Below are 20293 nucleotides of genomic sequence, written 5' to 3' on the forward strand. Positions count from 1 at the left end.
GCACCTGTACATTTCAATATTCTTTGCTTTGTCTTTCTTTTTGCCTCGCTCTTCCTCTCTACATCTTTCACTATGTCTGGTTCTTCCACTGTTTCTTCCACTCGCTCTGGGAATCTCTGTCTCTGATTCTCTCTTTCTGTTTATTTGGCTTTCTCTCACCCTGCTTGCCTTTGCCTTCTTCTTTTTCGCTTTCTGGCCCTGCACCTTCCTCTTCCTTTAATCGCTCGATGTTTTTTTCGCAGTCTTCCACTCATTGGATAACTCTCAGATGTCTTTTATCGCTCTCGTCTCTGTCTACTTGTCTCTTAGACTCTCTCCTTCTTTCATGCAGTTTCTTTACGCTTCTCCCTTCTCTCTTTCTCTAGTTCTTTCTTTGTTTCTCTGCAGCTCAGTGTCTCCAGTTCTCCCACATTCTCGGTAAAGTCCCTCGCTGTCTTTTACCATCTCTTCCTTTACCTCTCTCCTCTCTGTTTCTCTCTCTTCGTCTCTCTTTTCCATCCATTCACAATCTTAATTTCCTACAAAATGTGCTTCCTTCTCTACTCCTCTTTACTCGCTCCTCCACATACTGTTTTTTCCTATATTTACATTCTTTTATCTTATTGTCTCTCTCTGCCTCTCAATGCATACCTGCCTCTGTCTCTCTCCTCTCTTCTTCTGTCTCTCTATGATTCTACCCCAACTCTCTTTATTGTCTCTTGCTCTTTCTAGCACTCTATATCTCAGTTTTTATGATTTTTCTCTCTGAAACTTAAACTCTCTTTTTCACTTTCTCTCCCTCTCTAGTTTTGTCTTTTCATTTCTTCTTCTCGCTCGCCCCCCCATCACTTTTTCTCTCCTTGGCACATTCTTTCTCTCTGCTTAACTTTCTCTTTTCTTCACTTATTCTCCTTCTAGAGGTGGGCGTGCCGGCAAATTAACAGAGAGAGCCAAGAAACAGTCAAGGGTCTGACTTGGCTCTTAAAGCCCGAACACGAGCCGAGTCAACCTCCTATTTGGCATGTAAATTGGGCAACAGTTGTCATGGCAAAAATATGATTAAGTCTCTTTTAAATGATAAAAAGTGTGTTTCTAACGTGTAAAAGTGTTTTACCGTAGATCATTAAATTGTATCACTGCAGTGTGTTGCATTTATTTGAATTGATAATTTCTAAACATAAACCTAGAAACATTTGTGACCTTCGCCTACCACCACGAGAAGGCTGTCATAAGAGAACGAAGAGGAATCAGTTGTCAGGTGTGCCCCTTGTTTGGCCTAGACTGCAGGGGCGGCTCCTCCATAGGGGCAGAGGAGCTTCGCACCCCCGCCTGCAGCTGCAAACCTTTTCCCAAAGAACGATCATTAACTGTTTATGATCTTTTTTTGGGGGGAAAGGGCGGGGCCACGGGGTGACGTGCAGTGGGGGGAGTGCATCAGCACGCCCCCTCACAGCACATGTGTGTTTGACCAGCCGTCTCGGGCCAGCCAAACACACATGTGCACAGGGCTCTCTCCAGCCCAACTAAACAGTTGCTGGGCAGGAGAGAACCTGCACAGGATCCCATTTTGCCTGGGAGCGCCCAGCCAGGACGCTCCCAGCCAATCCTGACGCTGCTCTAACAAATGTCAGAATTGGCGCAGGGCAGGCTGGAAGCATGTGCCTGCAGCTCCATAGAGACGGGAGGAGGCAGAGGCAAGGAAGGCAAGGAGCGGGAGCGAAGGGTAAGTGTTTTAAAAAAAACACATGTATTTCATTTAATTAACCCCTCCCACCCCCGCTTGTGCACGCTGCCCGCCCTTTTCAGTAAGCACGAGCCACGACTGCTAGACTGTTACCATAGCTGGAGCTACATTAGTCTATGAAAAGATATAAAAGATGGCACACATCCCAAATTGATGTATTTCAAATTGCTTACAAATGTGACAATAAAGGAAAAGGAAGTACAGTGTAGTAAGGTATATACCTAGAATCACAAAAGTTGGTCAAGCAGAGAAGCTAGAATTCCTCCATATGCGCTTCATACCCACGAAGAGTATTGCTTTCACTGTCCTGTTTTACATCAAAGGTAAATACTTTGTCTTTAATTGTTTGAAGAGCTGTATCAGTACACAGTGTTAAATAAAAACAACTATTACGTGTTAAGTTGAAACAAGAAGACTATCTACACAATTGTGACCGCGGTAAGAAGATAGGTGGAAGAGACTGCAGAAATTCTCACCTCTTTTTCTGTCTGCAGCCTCCAGTCCCTCTTTCGTTCACTCTTTATCTCTTTTAGAATCTCTTTCAAAAATCTAGTCTACACGTTGTAGACTACTCATTTATGGTATTTAAAAGTGGTTATGTACACTTGTTGAAGTGGACGGGATCTAAGGTGCACCGCATGCCTACCCTTTTTTTATTTTTGAGAAATATAATCCCATACTTTATGTTAAAAGGCAACTGTCCCAGGATGATTAATTCTTGCATTTGAGATGCCTCAGCTGAAGTGGAAGGGGAGAGAGTCTGCTGCTGAGAGAAACAAGCCTTCTTGCCAGGGGGTGTGCTGCCTGAAAGAAATGTAAAAGTGCGCATTTGGTTATTCTGAAAGTAAAAAAGCTGCTTGGGAGCGGGCATCCGCTTTAATTGATGGAGTCACTTGAATAGTTTTCTTTTGGGAGGTATTGTGGAGTGCCTGCTTTTAAGGGATAGTTAAAAAAAATGTTTGCATTAGGTTCAATCTGCATATTACTCAGATCTATAGTTTAGAAGCACTTTTTTATCTTTAGCCTAAATCATCCTGAGGACATTGTGGCACCTATGTTTTATTGTGTATAATGCAGTATATATTCACAATGCTTTCTGTCACAGGCTGGGACCTCATAACAAGAAAAACTAATGTCACTATTCCCCACTACACCAACCAGATTCCAATTCAGTGACACTCTAGTTCCACACAGAGATATCTGCAGTGATCACACTAACCAATAGAAGTTTCACAAAATACAAAAGTGCATCTCTCACTGATGAGTTTAACTTGCATTTACTTTTCATCTAAGGTGGGCTTTATTTCACATGCAGTTACTTGACGACGTAAGAACAGCAAAATAATGAAAGAACATATTGTTCTTTTTTAGCCATGTCTTTGATCCTTCCCCCATTGTTACTCGTACCACCCCCAGTGGGTTCAAGTTGACAGTTCTCATACTTTTTTTAAATTACTAAGACCCTTAGTTATTTAGCATTTTTTGACATGTGTGCAAAACCACAGTGCTAAATCTACATGAAGCTGTATCTATAGCACCAATGTGCATCAATGTGAGCAAGAATAAGCAAATCTCATGCAAGAGTCAGAATTAATAAGATATCATGAATATTGCTTCATTTTATGGTTTAGACCCATACTGATGAGCAATTAATACAGGAATTGCTGTTTGCCTTTAAAGTAAGAGGTATCAGTAAACAGTGCAATGTTACATATTTTAGCTACTTCATACAATCAGATCATCCCTCATGTCATACATGCCTTTCTCGTATGTCATGCATTCCCTTCCATGATTATACACTGATATAAATATAATCTTACATTGTCTATAATTCAAGTTATTGCTTAACATTACAAAACGTTAATGCCTCTTGTCCAATAGCGATATAGACATTTCTACCCATCAATACGCCATGTTACATATGACGCAAAAGGAGACCTCATTATAGACATTTACTCAATGACAGGAATGTGGGCGACCAATTTATCAGGCCTTTAAAAGTCTCCTATTCCAGACTGGTAATACGTGTATACGGCAAATGTTCTAGTTCAAAATCAATCACCCCACCCCTAAAATATTTACACATTTGTTGTCCTCTAGCGACCACATGCTTTTGACATAAAATTTGCACATTTAAACCTGGAACACACACGCCCTCATGTTCACATTGTCACAGATCACAAGTACATGCAGGTAAACATCAACGCACATGCATACACTCATGGACCGTAGATAAACACATAGACATCTATGCAAATGTTAACGCGTCCCTTTATGTTATTTTATTACACATTGGGACTCGTCTTAGGCCAATGAATCTTGTGACCCAGTGGAGAGACACCGTAGGACGAGATAACTAATCAATATGTCAAGCAATATATCAATAATTTCATCAATATTTATTACCACAATGCACCTTACTTTAGAAAAAGACATTAATAAAATTATTGACGCAATCATGACCTTTCAGCCATGAATAACCACACCTGTTGATGGAATTTTATGAGTTTTATTCCCTATTGATTACAATCTACAAGCAGAAGAGTCAATCTCAAAACCAAGAAGCATAAGAGTATAGTCACAATGTGACAACTGTGATAAGATTTCATTAATGCAAAAATCACAAACATAAGAACATAGCACAGCGTGAATATAGATCAGAACATAGCAAATATCATATACGTCCCAGTTTAGCAAAGCGTAACGTCAGTCATTTGTCTATTGCGTCAGTCAGAGTGAGCTCCTATTCTAACCCCTAATTAGCATCAGCATATTGGGCTTCATGCAAAAACAATTTAGAACACAAATTTGGAAAACATCTAGCTACGGCCTCTATTAAAAAATAAGCAGTTGGTACCTAGAAAGGAAAAGCAAACAGACAAATTACAAATCGCATTGTCATAATTACCCTCCAGGAATAGGTCAGCACTCAGGATCAGTCTTCGTCTTCAGGACATCAGTCAAATCGCCATCAGTCTAACCTCGTCTAAAGGACAGGGGATACTTCCCTCATAATGAGGAGAAGTGTAAAGGGCAGTCTATGGGTGAGGATGGTTTATTAAGTCTCAAAGTCACCAGACAGAGTGACAGAGTTTCTGGATGAAATCAATAGCATTCCCTACCTAGTTCTAACGTCCCTTCGTGAGATGAGTTTTTTATCCCTTTCTCGTAATACCTTCCCCCAAAATTCTATTGGACATTCACTATACCCCACTATCTTCAACTTATCAAATTATACATTAGGTAATTCCAATTGTCACCCCACGATAATTCATAACATTTTGATTGGTCTTCATAATTGACGTCTTCGGAGGTGGCATATCCGGGGGGTTTCATCACCATTTGGCACGTTCCTCGGGTCATGAGTTCCTTTGTCCATGGTGAAATGTCCTTGTACATTGCTTTAATCTACTTTTGTTTCAAAATTGTATAAAACTCATAGTAAGGCAGCTAGCATGCGGATGAGAACTGAGTCTGTATGGTTACATAAAACGGAGAAAAGGAACAAATGCAGGGTCATGGCCCTTTGCGAGTCAGCACACTGGAAAACAGAGAAAAATGCTTTAATATGAGAGCTAGGCAGCTAAATCCACAGCTCACGCTAACTTAATGCCTATAGGTTTTTTCAATGCAATATCGTAAACGCTAATATAAGCTTGATTAACCATAGCATAAACAATTTTACTCATTATTGTCATTAGTTTGCATACACATTAGTGGCCACATATATCATAGTCATAATTCAAATGCACGTTAAGCAAATCACTATTATTGTCGTTTTCTATGCAACATCGTTAGGCATTTGTATATGCATTACACTTTTAGTATACGTAATATTTAAACCACGCTCTCTCACAAACATAGATCAAGACTCAGAGATATCCACCTTACTATTGTTTTATTTTTCATCTGCTGGCTCAGCCAGCAGTGCAGGGAGGGGCGAGGCTGGGCCATGGGAGGGGGCAGAGGGAAGGGGAAGGAGGAAAGAGCGCACCTAAGTGTGCATGTGTGTTTGGCCCGCCGTCTCAGGCCATCCGAACACACATGCACACTTCGGTTTCTCTAACCTGGCTGTGTTGAAGAATAGGGCTGGAGAAACTGCACAGACCCTACGGAAGTGTCTGAGCGGCAGTCCAAGCCACTCAAACCAATCCTGATGATTCTCTCATGTTTAGTTTAGCATGAAAGCAGCGCAAGGATTGCTGGGGAGCCTGTGCAGGTATCCCAGTGATACCTCTTCTGGGATACCAGAAGAGGAGTGAGGCCGCAGGAGACGGCAGCAAGAACTGTAAGTGTTTTTTTTTTAACTTGTTTCCCCCATCTCCATCGCACCCCCTCCCCTCCTGACATTTGTGGCAGCCGCAGTTGGTTTCACCCATTACTTTTCCTGCCTAGGCCTTCCATGTAAAACATGGCTTAGGGAAAGCAAATGATGGCTATGATGCATGGTGAGACAACTTCTGGAACAGCTAGGCCATTTTTTTGTTTTTCTCAAACACATTCCAGCTTTAGGAATGTGTTTAAGAAAAAGGAAAAAGAATGCACAGTAGGCACAAAAAAGGTATGGTGCTCACACAACGAAAGTGCAGCACTGTGATCCTTCCAGGAAGGTGACATTTCCAATTTATGGTGAGCAGTCCTCCACTGCCCAAGAAGAGGAGAAGGCATCCACTGACACTGCAGGCTGGCGACCCTCCTCCACTTCCTCTAGACCAGCTGCAACCAATGGGGGTTGGGTCTGTGTTAACTGGAATGCGAGGTTGCATCATATTCACAATGTATAAAGAGAAGGAAGACAATCCTGCTATACCTCTGGATTATTCACAGTACAATACACATAAATCTGTTGTATTGTGTAATAAAACTCATAACCACATTCCAGCATCTTTCTGTGTTTTTATATTTATCTCATTTGCACCAATCACAGCAAAAAGTCTGCACATTTAATGATTTTTCAATTGTACAATATTATAATTAGAAATGACAGTTTCTACTACTCACAAAGAAAAAAGGTGAAAATCATTGTTAGAAATGGGGTCTTTGGTTGGCAGTCAGGTTGCCCCCTGTCCAAGCAAGGACCCTCACTCTAGTAAGGGTAAAAGAGAATCACCCTCAGCAAACCCCCATTCACCCCCTTGGTAGCTTGGCACGAGCAGTAGGCTTAACATCAGAGTGCAAGGTGTAAATTATTTGTACCAACACACACAGTAACTTAATGAAAACACTACAAAATGACACAACACAGGTTGAGTAAAATAGAAAACATCTATCTAAACAAAACGAGACCAAAATGACAAAAAATCCACAATACACAAGTCAAGTTATCACTAAAAATGCAAAAAAGAGTCTTCATATAATTTTAAACACAACGCTAACGCTGTTAGTGTGAAAATGTACCTTGGGTGTGTCCAAAATTACCCAGCACGGGCGAGTGTGCGTCAAGAAGGGCTTGCGATGCATCAATTTCACTCACGAGCAAGACCTTGCGTCGTTCCTCCTTTCATCGGGTCGGGCGTGTCATTTCTTCTCTCCACAGGAGAGCAATGCATCAATCCGGTCAGCACTCTCGGGTCAGGGCAGGCGTTGTGTTGTTTTTACACGCCCAGCGGTACTTGCATCGGAAATCCAGCTGCACAATGCTCCAAAAACCAAACTGCGTGGTTGCGATCTCCCCAGCCTCCATCAGCGATGCCCCAGGCGTTGATCTTCGTTGCAGGTGAGCATAAATTTTCAGCTGCAGAGCCGGCAGCGCGTCGACTTTTCAGCCACAGATAGGAGTCGCATCAATCTTTTCCCCGTACGGCAGTCAGTGCGTGGATTTCTTCCTCTTAGGCTGCCAGCTTCTCCCTTCAGGGTCCCAGGAACTGGATTGGCACCACTTGGCAGAGTAGGAGTCTCTCCAGAGACTCCAGGTGCTGGCAGAGAGAAGTCCTTGCTGTCCTTGAGATTTCAAACAGCTCTAAATAAAGCCCTTAGAGATCTTCACAAGATGGAAGGCACACAAAGTCCAGTCTTTGCCCTCTTAGTCTGGCAGAAGTAGCAACTGCACAATAGCTCCACAAAGCACAGTCACAGGCAGGGCAGCTCTTCTTCCTCAGCTCCTCAGCTCTTCTCCAGGCAGAGGTTCCTCTTGGTTTCCAGAAGTGTTCTAAATTCTGTGGTTTTGGGTGCCCTTCTTATACACATTTTCTCCTTTGAAGTAGGCCTACTTCAAAGCAAAGTATCTCTTGATTTTGAAATCCTGCCTTACCCAGGCCAGGCCCCAAACTCACACCAGGGGGTTGGAGACTGCATTGTGTGAGGGCAAGCATATCCCATTCAGGTGTAAGTGACCACTCCTCCCTCCACTCTAGCCCAGATGGCCCATCAGGATGTGCACGCTACACCCCAGCTCCCTTTGTGCCACTGTCTAGAGGGGATTTTCAAATAGCCCAACTGTCAGTCTGACCTAGACAAGGAATACACAGGCAGGCAGAGTCACAGAATTGTTTAAGCAAGAAAATGCAAACTTTTCTAAAAGTGGCATTTTCAAACTGACAATTTAAAAACCAACTTTACCAAAAGTTGTATTGTTATATTGTGAGTTTAGAGACGCCAAACTCCACATTTCCATCTGCTCCCAAAGGGTAAATACTCTTAAACGTTATTTAAAGGCAGCCCCCATGTTAACCTATGGGAGAGATCGGCCTTGCAATAGTGAAAATCGAATTTGGCAGTATTTCACTGCGAGGACATATCGAACACATCAGTACATATCCTGCCTTTAACATACACTGCAACCTGCCCATGGGGCTACCTAAGGCCTACCTTTTGGGCGCCTTACATGTATAAAAAGGAAAGGTTTGTGCCTGGCAAGTGGGTATTCTTGCCAGGTAGAATTGGCAGGTTACAACTGCACACACAGACACTGCAGTGGCAGGTCTGAGCCATGCTTACAGGGCTACTCATGTGGGTGGCACAACCAGTGCTACAGGCCCACTAGTAGCATTTGATTTATAGGCCCTGGGCACCTCTAGTGCACTTTACTAGGGATGTACTAGTAAATCCAATATGCCAATCATGGAAAAGCCAATTACCAATACAATTTACACAGAGAGCATATGCATGTTAGCAATGGATAGCAGTGGTAAAGTGCCCAGAGTCCTAAAGCCATCAAAAATGTATCAGAAAAAATAGAAGGAAGGAGGCAAAAAGTTTGAGGATGACCTGCAAAAAGGGCAAGATCCAACACCCAGTCACAAACCAATTAAGAAACTGCCACACCCACTCACAGACCTACTTGGACACTGATGCACCAACTCACAGACCCACTCAGACATTCATGCACCCACTCACAGACCCACTTAGACCGTCCCACATCCACTCACAGACCCACTCAGACCCTCATACACCCACTACCAGACCCACTCAGACACTGACACACCCACTCAGACACAGACGCACACACAGACCCAATCAGACACTGATGCGCATAGTCACAGGTCCACTCAGTGACTCACAGACCCACTCACAAACTCACTCAGACACTGACGCACCCACTCAAAGACCCACTGAGACACTCATGCACCCACTCACAGGAACACTCACACACTCCCACACCCACTCACATACCCACTGTGACACTCATGCACCCACTTACAGACCCACTGAGACATTCATGCACCCACTCACAGACCCTTTCAGACCCTCATGCACCCACTCACAGACCCACTCAGACATTGACACTGGGGCTGAGAAAGAGAATACTTAGAGCTACTATTGAATACCACTATACAGATATATATATAAAAAGACAATATAAATATACTCACATTATAGCGTATGTCAAAACTCTCTTTTTACTGTGTGTCCTATCTAGGGCCCTCTTTGGTTTTGTATTGACATACCCACTTACAGACCCACTCAGACACTTACAGACCCACTCACAGACCCACTTAGACACTCATACACCCAGTCACAAACCCACTCGAACACCCATTCATAGACCTCCTCTGATACTGATGCACCCACTCACCAACCCATGCAGACCCTCATGCACCCACTCACAGACCCACTCAGACAGTAACACACCCACTCAAAGACCCGCTCAGACATTCATGCACCCACTCATAGACCCACTGAAACTCTCATGCACCCACTCACAGATCCACTCAGTCACTGACACACCCTATCACAGACCCACTGAGACACTCATGCACCCACTCACAGAACCACTCAGACCCTCACATGGCCACTCACAGACCTACTCAGAAACTGATGCACCCACTCACAGGCCCACTCAGACACTGATGCACCCAGTCACAGACCCACTAAGACACTTACGCACACACTCACAGAGCCACTCACTCATGAACCCACACACAGACCCACTCAAACACTCACGCACCCACTCCCAGACCCTCTCAGACATTCATGCACCCACTCACAGACCCATTTAGTCTGCTCATATACACTCACAGACCTACTCAGACCCTCATGCACATACTCACAGACCCACTCAGACACTTATGCACCCACTCACAGAGCCACTTACTCATGCACCCACACACAGACCCACTCAAACACTCACACACCCACTCACAGACCCTCTCAGACATTCATGCACCCACTCACAGACCCATTTAGTCTGCCCATATACACTCACAGACCTACTCAGACCCTCATGCACACACTCACAGACCCACTCAGACACTGTCACACTGACTCACAGACCCACTGAGACACTCATGCACCCACTCATAGACCCACTGAGACTCTCATGCACCCACTCACAGACCCACTCAGGCACTGACACACACTCACAGACAAACTCAGACACTGAGGCACCCACTCACAGAACCACTCAGCCACTTGCACACCCACTCACAGATCCACTCAGCAACTCATGCACTCACTCACATATCCACTCAGACATGCACCCACTCACAGACTCACTCAGACTCTCACACACACACTCACAGATCCACTGAGACTCCCACACACCCAATCACATACCCACACAGACACTCACACACCCACTCAAAGACCCATTGAGTGACTCATGCACTCACTCACAGACTCACTCAGACTCTCACACATCCACTCACAGACCCACACATGAACTTGTACACCCATTCAGAGACCCACTCAGTGACTCACGCATCAACTCACATACCCACTCAGACACTCACATACTCACTCACAGACCCACTCAGACAATCACCCATGCACTCAGAGACCCATACCCACTCACGCACCCACTCAGAGACTCACCAACCCACTCACTCAGACCCACTCAGAGACTCATGCACTTACTCACAGACCCACGTAGATACTCATGCACCCACTCCCAGACCCACACAGATATTCATGCACCCACTCACAGACCCACTCACACATTCATGCTCCCACTTACAGACTCACTCAAACACTCACACAGATCCACTTAGACACTCATGCACCCACTCACAGACTCACACACTCATTAGAGGACCTACTATGACACTCACTGACAGACCCATTCAAGCACTCTCACACCCACTCACTGAAACACTTATGCGCTCAATCACACCCTCACTGTAAAAGAATAGAGGCTACAGTTAGGAAATAAAAAAAAATTAAAACATAGATACTCAAATAAAAAACCAAAGGTTACAGTGAAGTCATAGTTAGGAAACAACATTTAAAAAAACATTCAAATTCACTGAAAAGACAAAGGTTATAGGGATGTTATAGTTAGGTGGGTGCATGTGGATCTGTTTATGTGCATGGGATAGGTAGGGGAATGGAGAATTGGGATTTGGAAGAGGGAGGTGGAGGGGGGACAGAAGGTAGGGGGTGACTGGCAGCCATCAGTGTGGAGGTCAGAGCCTGAAAAGATCTCTGTAGGCCAGACGTTGCACTATGAATACCTTCAACAACATTTGCACAGGAACTGGTCCTTCATGTACCTCTGAGACAATCAATACTAGACTCAAGTGACATGCCAATCTGTACAATGTGGAAGTGCAAGTCAACAAAGCATATGCAATTCCAAATACATGGGACATATATCTACATAAAGTAGCTGCAAGGTACACATAGCTAAATTGACACATGCACAGTAAAATGCAAACCAAAGTAGAACAATTGAACACATTCCATGTCTGCACAAACAAAACCCAAGTTGCCACACATGAGATGAATCCATAATCCATATCGGGGGCAAGTCTAACACCAAACATGCTCACATTGGACAACACAAGACGAAATACTTACTACACCAAACACAACACAATACAATGACCTCACAATTGCATTAGCAAACACATATCCATACAATCAACATCTACCTGTGACTTGAGAGACGCTAGCACTGCCCACAAAGTCAGATACTGCAAACAATAGCAAATGGATCAGCAAGCAGGCTGAAACACACACAAATGTAGAAAGACAACACAAGCTTCTCCGGAACAACATAGAGGTAGAAAAGGAATTGCAGGACAAACCCAAAAAACAAACTGTTTGGGCTCATTAATAACCAAACTAGAAAAAGTCTAATGTCATTGGTCAGTCCAAATAGAATTGTCCAGGCGCGTCATTGTGATGTCACTTGCCTTCTAACTGCCAGTGAATCTCCACAGGAAGGGACATCAAGTGGCAGGCAGGAACCTCAGGGGTCATCCTTAAGGGGGAGTCGGATTTGGGATGGGTGGGTTTCGGACGGGTGGACTGCTTCTTAGGAGGGGTGGGTTTCTTCTTGGGGGAGGGTATGGGTGTTTGCAGGGAGGGCAGGTGTGATGGGGAGGACTTGGTGTTTGTGGGATAGGTTGGGAGGTAGGTTGGGACCTCTTGGGTTTGGAACCAGGTGAAGGAAACAGGGGAAAAAACAAGATCAAGCAAAACAACTTTCTTAAGAACACAGGGATGGTCAGCAGAAGGGTTGGGGATTTAGAGGTTGAGGGAGTGGTTGTCTGCTGTCTCTGTGTGGATGTTTTGGGTGTGTACATGTGTGAGGTACATTTATGTGTGGGTGGGGGTGTGTTGCATGTGTGAGTGTGTGCGTTTGCTTGTCTTGGGGAGCTGGGACACGGAGGTACTGGGTGATGTGGGAATGGTGTGTCTGTTGGAGTGGTGTCTGCAGGTATGCTTGCAGTGGTGGATGTCTGTGTGTCTATTGGGGTGGTATCTGCAGTTATGGTGAATGCGGTTGGTGTGTCACTTCCTGCTGTGGTGGTGTCTGCGGGTATTGTGGGTGTGGTGACTGTTGTGGTGGTACCTGTGGGTATGCTTGATGTAGTGTAGGGTACTGTGAGGGTGCTTGGGGAGGAGGTGGCTGATGCTGTGTTTGTGGTGTCTATTGAGGACTTGGATGCCAGATTGCTTTGTGGTGTTTGTGTTTCTGTATGCTGCCCTTGTGTGTTGAGGTGGATGCATGTGGATCGGTCTGTGTGCTTGGGACAGGTAGGGGAATGGAGGATTTGGATTGGGAAGAGGGAGGTCGAGGGGGGACAGAAGGTAGAGGGTGATTGGCAGCCATCAGTGTGGAGGCCAGAGCCTAAAAAAACAACTCTGTGGACCAGACATAGCACTATGAATACCTTCCAGGAATGCATTTTTCTGTTGCAGTTGGGTGGACAACCCCTTGATGGCATTCACAATGGCTCTCTGACTCACAGAGATACTCCTCTGGAGGTCTATAGCCTCCTCACAGAGGGCAGCATCGGTAACAGGGGCTGGGGTGGAGGTGACTGAGCAAAGGAGATGCCCACCGTCTTGGGTGAACCTGCACGACCAACTGGGTAGGGAGCAACTGGGAGGGTGAGGATTGAACTGGGTGTGGCAGACAAAGATTGTGCAGGGGGTACGTACCGATGGATCTGCCACCACCAGGAAGGAGCCACTAGAAGAAGAATCCAATGATAAGGATATTGATCCGGTCTCTCCTGTTGCACTCCCCTCGCCCTCTGGGCCACTGGGTCCCTCTGTGGTGGTGGTGTCTTGACCTGAGGTCCCGTGGCCAGACGCTTCCCCAATTGGATGTACTGCGTCTCCTTCACTTCCCTGGGCTGATGCTGCCAATACAAAGAGAAATAGAGTCATCACATGTCCATAATCACATTTGAACAACGGTTGTGATTAGCAGACATTACCATGATGCCAAGGAGGCCCCAGCAAAAATCTCCACTTAAGTGGCCAATACATGTACCATACCATATACATGTGTGTCAACTGAGCTGTCAACAGTTGCCCACAGGAAATTCAGGATCTCACACAACTACAATTGCATGGCTGAAGTTGTGCAATCACAGCAACCATTGAACAAGTACAAGACCTCATCACCTTCAATGCTTTGCCTCAAGGAGCATACATCACTTACCTGTTGTCATACTATAGTAGGCAAATGCCAACTCCCTTCCCACAGATCCCACACAAGGTCATGAACACATCTATTTGTCACATATACTATGACATAACAATAAGAACTGATGCTCCCAGAACATGTCAAATTTCGAAAACAGCACAATAGCCTGGAGAAGGTGATTGGTAATACTCATGTCACACTGAAAAACGTTCCACAATGCACACTTCACTAAGTGATATTTGTCCCAGTGGAGTCACGGAGGTAGTACTAATGTTGATCAGATATGCCACACATTTAGCATGAAAATGTACTCCGTAGACAAAATGTGCAAAATGTCAGGGAGACGTGCCTCTAAAATCCACAACACAATGAACCAGCAAGTCTCAGGGAAATCACCGCTAATGTAGAGTGCATCAGTAGACTGCATTAGTCTTTTGGATGTTTGAGAAGCCCAGAGATTTACAAGTACTTGTAGTAGGCCCTCAACATGTTGCCCAGTTGAAAGCTACATTATTGTCTCCATTTTGGTCATGCAAACCTAGATGTCTGTGGATGAATGCTTGTACTCAAAAACATGTTTCCAACATAACTGCAAGTCACACCGTAATGCATGACAACAGTCAGGTTACACACCTTCCCCATTTCACATGTAAAAAACACTTTTATACATGATTCTACATCAATGGCATGGAAATGCACAATGTGGGAAAAAAGCTTGAGGCATACCCATTGTGTCTCTCATTGGTACTGCAGTTGTACATGCCAAAATACATGCTATGATGATGAGGGTATGTGTCAGCTAATAATCAATGGTGACACGTGTCAGCTAATAATCAATGGTGACACACTGCTGTCTGTAGCACAATATGAAATGTATCCCCATTGTAAATGTCCTGTTCCACACACAGGTTGGCATGCACATATATCTGAGGGAAAACAGAAATTACCCCAATAACATAGGTAGACCATGCATGAAACAGCAGCTTGCTAATGTTTTTCTAAAGAGAAAGGGACACATGCTGACATGTAGATACAAGGGATGTTGACAACAGTGATGGAATCAATGTACACAAAAGGTGTGGAGGAAATGAGATTACTTGGTGTGGCTATAATCTCATTGATTGTGATCCTATCACTGCTCGTGATCTTTTCTTGAGACTGTTGAGTCGATGAGTATGCAGGGAATTCCTCCTTATGGAATAGGTGGTCCCACACATTTAGGCCCTCATTATGACATTGGAGGTAAATCCCGCTTAACGCCATGGTGACGGCCGCCAACGTACCATTGTGGAGGTGAACATCCTTTCGTCATATATGACCCACACACACTAAACCGACAGAATACTGCCACAAACACATATCCACCAGACAAAAGGTTAGTGGTAAAGTGTTGGTACAAACACCCATACCATTATGCCAACAAAACTACACCCACCGCAATATGACCCACGAATCACCACGGGGATAATCAACGGGGGTAAATCATTGGCGGTACATACCGGCACCATCAGAATTGCCACCGAAATACAAAACAATACAACATTGGACAAAAAGAAAATCAAACACCTGACACTCATACACACACAACACCCAGCCACCCACAGCACTATAAAACACACACCCACATTACACACAACCCTTTACGAACACAAAAAGAATGCAAATCACAGAGACAACTACACACACACCACAAACACCCATTCATCCGTCATGTACCCCACATCACACACCCCACCACATTACTCAACACTCCCTGCACAACACACAACAAACAACACCCATGTCCCCACTAAGGCACCCCCGTTTCACTGATGAGGAGTTGCGGTTCATGGTGGAGGAAATAGTCAGGGTAGAGCCACAGCTTTTTGGAGCAAAGGTACAACAAATATCCATTGCCAGGAAGATGGAGCCATGGCAGAGAATCGTAGACAGGGTGAACGCCTTTGGACAGCTTCCAAGAACAAGGGACAACATCAGGAAGAGGTGGAACAACCTACGGGGGAAGGTACGTTCTGTGGCAGCAAGGTACCAGCTCGCTTGCAGGGAGCAAGTCTTGGCAAGCCTGCATCCTGAGGGACTCACTGTAGTAGCCGGAGGACTGGACACTGGTGAGTTAATATTTGCTACTTATCACCCCCTATATCTGAATGCCATCTCGCCCCCTCACCCTGAGTCCCATCACTTCACTGCATCCCACACAGTGCACCCACACATGTGATTAACCTCAATGCCAAGCCCTGCATGCCATACCAATGCGTGTACAGCCCTCCTAGCCTTGCATGTACACCCATCACCAAAGCATGCACAGCATGGAGAACTAACAATCCCACAATACATCACCATACACAAACAAAGGTGGCAGGGCATTAGCAACGATATAGGGGAAGCTAGGGATGTACAATATGTCATAGACATAAAGCATAATACATCACTTACATCCCCACAGGTGACCCAGCCATTACCAGCGGCGAGGAGGTGCCACGACTATCCAGTTCTCCAACAGAAGATGCCCCCAGTGATGCTATAACTTCTGGACTTCTAGATCTGGATGAACTACCTGGCCCATCAGGGACCACTGGTCAGTCGGCCATCCCATCCCACTCACAGTCCACCACAGACCCTCTCCCTCAGTATCCAACACCACAGCACCCACCCAACGTCCCCACACCTCTGTCCCCAGGACACTTCAATCAGCAGTGTGCCCACCTGTGCAGGGACCCCAGTCCACACTCCACAGCCAAGACAATCAGGGTCCTGGGGTCAGTGGCAGTGGGCACACCGTTCAGGGGACACAGGCTCAGGTGGACAGGGACACACTAAGGACAGCTGTATGCCAGGGGGAAGACAGGCCCAGGGAACCGACTCTCCAGGAGGCATTCAATAATGTCCTGCCGGCTTACCAAAAATCCCAGGAAAAGATGGGCCAGATCCTTAACAACATGCAGGAGAACAAGCGGCTGCAGGAGGAACACCATCAGGAGACCAGGGAAGATCTGCAGGTCCTCAACACCACCATGGTCTCCAGAGCAGGGGTGCTGGCTGATATGGCCAACATCATGAGGGAATGGACAGCATACCAGCGTGCCCTTACCACTAGCCAGTCAACTGAACAGCCCACCACATCTGCTGCAGCTAGTGGACAGGAGGCCCTGCCACAGGACCCACAGGCCACCAGCACCCCTCCCACTGCAAAAGGTGAACCACCCCCAAACATTCTCTGCAACGCAGACAGAAGCCGGAGACAATAGCCTCGACCAAGACCACCGACAGGAAATTAGCCCCTCCTGAATGTCCCCCTTGTGTCCCACCCTGTCACCTTGTCCACTTTGAACTGCCTTTGCTCCCCTTCCTATGTCCCCTTGGACACTGGACCTGTGCAACAAACAGACTAAACCAATACCCTGGACTTACCTCTACCATCAACCCATTCCATTGCACTTTTCTGTCTATAAATTCCACTACAATAAACACCCTTACATGGTAACAGTCACATCTTGTGCAAATGACCTGAACACTGTGATAGCATACAAATAATGACCTGTAGCTGTCTGTAGACATCACATCAGTACACAGTTTTTATAACACCAACATCTCAAGTGAGAAGGCATAGGTGACAGTCAGTTGAGATGCAAACAAAGTGAATGCCATCCTGCTACAGCCACACTGAAAACATAAATAATTAGAGGAATGGTCAGTTCCACTGTCTCACCTCTGTGTCAATGGAAGTATTTTTATTTATTTTTTCTCCTCATTCAGCCCCACTTACTGAGATCCCTCTTCGTTCTTGTAACCTTTTCGCCCTCTTGCCTAAGAAGAGAGAGTCAAGTCAGGGGTTGCACCTTTGTCTCTCCTGGTCCGCCTAGACAGACCTACCAAGGCTTCACACGGTGCTTAATCATTGGACTGAGGCAAAAGAAAAACTCAATTGTGCAATTACCCATAGATACCCCTCAGTGAAGTTTAACAGGAAAACAAATTTAGACGGTTCTCTGCCGATTTTACTAATGGTGCCCACATTTCTACGCTTTTCTTTGGGCCCTGCACATTTAGATCCATATTTGCCACACGGAGAGCAGCGTTGAACCAGTCAGTATAGCTCGGCAGGTGCTCCTTCAGCCATTTTTTACAAATTTCATTCCGTCCCAACAGAATTACATAGAACAAAAATGCACGATTAGTTTTATTCACTCTTTTCCATATCCCCTCATCCTGTAGCTGCCCAAAAATAATTAGTGGTAGTGATACATTGATTTTCCAGCCTAACATAGATGATAACGCCCTAAAAACCTCCTCCCAAAACAACCGAACAAAAGGGCAGTCCCAGAACATATGTATATCTGTTGCTCCTAGCCCACCACATTTCGGGCACTTAATCTCCTCCCCCTTCTTAAATTTGGAAAGTTTTGCTGGAGATATGTATGCTCTATGTAGAGTATAAAGATGATTTTTTCTTAGTGGGGCCGGCTTCACTACTTCATACAGTGTCATGCACGACTTCCTCCACCATAACCCAATCTTGTCGCCTAACATCACCTTGCCCCATAACTTGCTTGGTAGGTCAAAGTTCTCATCCAGAATTTCTAATATTTCCCAATACCAAGCCGCCACCTTCTTCCCTGAAGCCGAAACTGCCAGGTCTAGAAAAGAGTCCTCAAAAACATTTACCACTCCTAATCCTTCCTTAGTTACTTTCTCCCACTGTCTTATCTGTAAATATTTTAACCTAGACAGAGAACCATCCGTTACTCTTACCAATTCATCCCAAGGAAGTAGAGTGCCTTCTCGCGCAATCTCCCCCCACCTTTCCACACCTGCCTTTTTAAGTGGTAATACGAGAATATCCTGGAAACATTCTGGGGTGCCCGGGGAGTCCCAGATAGGGGCCTGATAACTATAATAGTGTACACCCAACTGCCGCCTCAACTGATACCAGCTCCTTGCCATTCCTTGCAGCACTTTTAGTTTAACTTTTTTGAAAAATTTAGGGTCACCAAATTTAAATAAAAATGACTGTGAGCCCCCTTTTTCAGACAACACCATAGCTTTATACATTCTGCCTACTGCTGAGTCGTCTGGGGATATAAACAGCATACTTGAGTTCTTAAACAAAAAAGCCCACGCATAATATGTCAAATCAGGAAGAGCCAATCCTCCTTTTTCCCTCCTTCTACGTAGCTTTTTCCATGATATCCTCGGCCCCTTTGAGTTCCAAATGAAACTACTTATTGCTTGTTGCATTTTATCTAGATGCGCCTTGTGCATTGCCAAGGGTATAGCTGAAAACACAAAGTTCCATTTGGGCAGAATAAACATCTTAATTAGATTTGTCCTCCCAGAATCGTCAAAGGGAGATATGCCCATTTTTGTAGCATAATTTTACATTCGGCTAATAACCTTTGAGCATTCCTCTCTGCTAAATCCTTCAAGTCTTGGGTCACTAGAATACCCAGGTACCGTATTTCCTGCTTAATTTTTGTTGGCCCACCCTCCATATTCCACTGCATAATTTCTGTTTTCCCCGCATTAATCCGGTACCCTGATATCCTACCGAATTGTTCAGCCAGATCTTTAACTGTATTAAAAGCAAGGGGCAGGTTATTAGTATATATTAATACATCGTCTGCATATAAAGAAATTTTCTTTTCCCAGCCATTGCAGCAGAAGGGTGGGATAAGAGGGTCTTGTCTGATTTTTCTGGCAAATGGCTCAATATATAGATTAAACAATACCGGGGACAAGGGGCAACCCTGCCTCGTACCTCTTGAGATAGTGATAGGACCCGTGAGTTTACCGTTCACCAAAATCTTAGCATAAGGGGAAGTATAAATCCGATCGATTATACCACAAAACTTTGAGCCTAAATTGGCCCGCCTCAAAACTGATTTCAAAAAATTCCAATTAACTTGGTCAAAAGCCTTCATTGCATCTAACATCATAACTGCCAAAGGCGACCCAAACGTTGTGGCCATATCTATTGCCCCGATCAATTCGAAGGTTAATTCATGCAAATATCTACCTTTTGAAAACCCTTTTTGATCGGGGTGCACTAGAGTATTCACTGTCTTACTCAGCCTATCCGCAAGAAGCTTAGCCAACAGTTTATAATCGCTGTTCAACAATGATATAGGCCTGTATGAGGCACACTTCGCTGGGTTTTTACCCGGTTTCAAAATTAGGGAGATCACTGCTTCATTCCATGAAAGAGGAATATCATTACCAAACTCCAGGATCCCTCCAAACAATTCTAT

This window comes from Pleurodeles waltl, chromosome 1_2, assembly GCF_031143425.1.
Source record: "Pleurodeles waltl isolate 20211129_DDA chromosome 1_2, aPleWal1.hap1.20221129, whole genome shotgun sequence".
Classification (NCBI taxonomy): domain Eukaryota; kingdom Metazoa; phylum Chordata; class Amphibia; order Caudata; family Salamandridae; genus Pleurodeles; species Pleurodeles waltl.